The sequence below is a fragment of the Phocoena phocoena genome, chromosome 8, assembly GCF_963924675.1.
Source record: "Phocoena phocoena chromosome 8, mPhoPho1.1, whole genome shotgun sequence".
In the NCBI taxonomy this organism is placed as follows: Eukaryota; Metazoa; Chordata; class Mammalia; order Artiodactyla; family Phocoenidae; genus Phocoena; species Phocoena phocoena.
Window position 1 is genome coordinate 62,526,541 of NC_089226.1, and position 2,601 is coordinate 62,529,141.

Below are 2,601 nucleotides of genomic sequence, written 5' to 3' on the forward strand. Positions count from 1 at the left end.
TGCGTTGCAGCCACGAGGGAGAGCGCCAGGGATGCTGCTCTCCAGGAGACGGAAGCCACAGCCCCTTTGCAATACAGAATCCCTCTTCACACACAGGGATAGGGGCTGGAAGTGGGAATGCGCACGCGTCCTTTTCCAGATGGTCCTGCCTCCAGTATCTTGCAAGAGCATAGATGAGAGTCTGTCATTCAGGAATTTTCAACAACTTCCTTTACCCATCCAAACCTCCTGGAGCTCAAGGCCTTCCACATTCCGATCCAGTTTACTTCCAGCCTTTTCTTTTACTAGCATTTACTCTAACTCTCCCCGCCCCCGCCCCCCAGCCATGAGAAATGTAAGCCACCCCCTAATACTCCTGGCTTCTCTCCCCTCTGGCCTTTGCTCAAATCTCTTTCCTCTTTCACAAATGCCTACTGATATTCTTCCATTATTCACTGCCCAAATAAAGTACTATTTCTTATTGATGTTTAATCTCGGTTTCCCCTGGTTCTGCCCCTTCACCAAGCCAGGTGGATGTCATAATAAAGTGAAAACATTACCATTTGAATACCAGTTTCCAGTTACAAAGTGTCTGCACCCATGTTACAAGTCATCTCACCCTTATGAGATAGTCAGGACAAGTCTTTATAGAGGAGGAGGGTTCAGGTGAGCCATTCAAAGTACCAAAGCTACAAAATGGAAGAGCTAGAAAATACTGCAAACCCCATAATCTTTCCATTGTCCAAGGAAGCATCAAATATATATGTTGGTTCCCCCAACCTTCTCTAAGCAATACGTTAATCATCTCAGCCTAAAAATAACGGTTTGTCCCTTTAGCTAGTTGCATGTCCACACGAGAGCCTCCTATAGGCCTTTCAAAAGCTACTTCCTCTAGAAAACCAGCCTAAGGGTGAGGACCCCACCTCTGTTCTTATCTTGCCTTTCCTTCCCTTGCTTTTCTCATCTTGCTTGAAATACAATAAAACTGACACTAAGCAACTAACCCTCATCAGGCTCTATTTGCCTACATGCCCTCCGCATAAAAGTTCCTGGGGGCGCTGCCTGTGCCTGGGTTTACTGTGAACAATCCCCAACGCACTGAGGCCCTCGGTAAATATTCTGGCATCTGGATGGAAGCCAGATAGCAGGCAAGGGACTCCCTGCCACAGCAAGAGTGCCTTGTGGCACAGGGGACAGAGGGCAGCTGTGCCCATCCAGAGGGGCTTCTTCAAGCTCTTTCCCACGCGTTTGTCCACTGCAGCCTGGTTTGGGTCACAAGTGCAGGCTGTGGTACCAGTCTGTGTCATGTGCTGAGGCCTCTATCTTTCCAGGCTGGTCACATGAGAGGGTTTGCTCTGTGTGTTTGCAGCTGTTTCCCCTCCTCTGCCAAGCCCAGGCTGAGACCATAGGCAGTGAAGAGAGGTTTTTTGTTTTTTTTCCCCCATAGCATTTGAGTAAAGCTTTGGCAGAATGGAATTACTCACTCCATGGACACAGTGCAATTACCCACAGTTCTAACAGAGTTTTACAGAGAGCCCAAATCTGTTGTGGAATGAGGCAGGTATGAATAATTAAACATGGTGATATTACCCACTCCATGGGTTTGGGGACATTAGCTGCCCCATGGGTAAAATAACATTACCTATTTCACAGGGAAAAGGAATGCGGGCTGCCTCACAGAGGAGGGTAGCAGGGGAATTATCTTGGAGTGGAATTATGTGTAAGTCATGCACACACAGTTCCTCTGGAGGCACACAGAGGCTGCCTGTAATGTGCTTGCTATCTGCCTTTCATCTGTGATATGCTTTGCTTTGACAGTTCTGCAGGGCACACCTGCCACTAACAACCAACCCACTCTGGTGCCTTAAATTCCTGCAGCTAGAATCACTTCTTCAGGTCAAGACATTTTCTCCAGGAAGCCCCTGTTAACGGGCCACTTTGTTTCCTGGGAGCCAGGGCTGGACATGCAGGCCCTCAAATACTTCTTGGGCTTCTTTCAGATGAACTTTTCAGCTCTGGCTCTCTTCTTGGATTTTAGTGAGGATTGAAGTTCCTAAGACCTAGACCAGTGGTTCTTAAACTTGACTGCACCTAGGAATCACCTGAGGAGCTTTTAAAAATCCTGATGCCAGGCCATACCCCCAGACCATTCAGTCAGAGCCTCTGGAGGTGGGACCAGACAGGACTATAACTTTCAAGCCCCCTTCCCTAAAGTGGTTCCGAAGTATGAATAAGCTGGAAAGCCAGTGACTTGCACCATTTTTTAAAAACTGAGGCATAGTTGATTTACAATGTTGTATTAGTTGCAGGTGTACAGCAAAGTGATGCATTTATATATGCGTATATATATTCTTTTTCAGTTTCTTTTATTATATGTTATTACAAGATATTGAATATAGTTCCCCGTGCTATACAGTAGATCCTTGTTGTTTATCTGTTTTATATAGAGTTGTGTGTATCTGCTAATCCCAAACTCCTACTTTATCCCTCACCCCCCTTCCCCTTTCAGTAACCATAAGTTTGTTTTCAATGTCTGTGACTTACGCCATTTTTTAAAAGTGAGTTTTAAAAAGTAATTGTATAGTTCTAAAGAACAGACTAGCATTTTCTGGGGACTGTGGG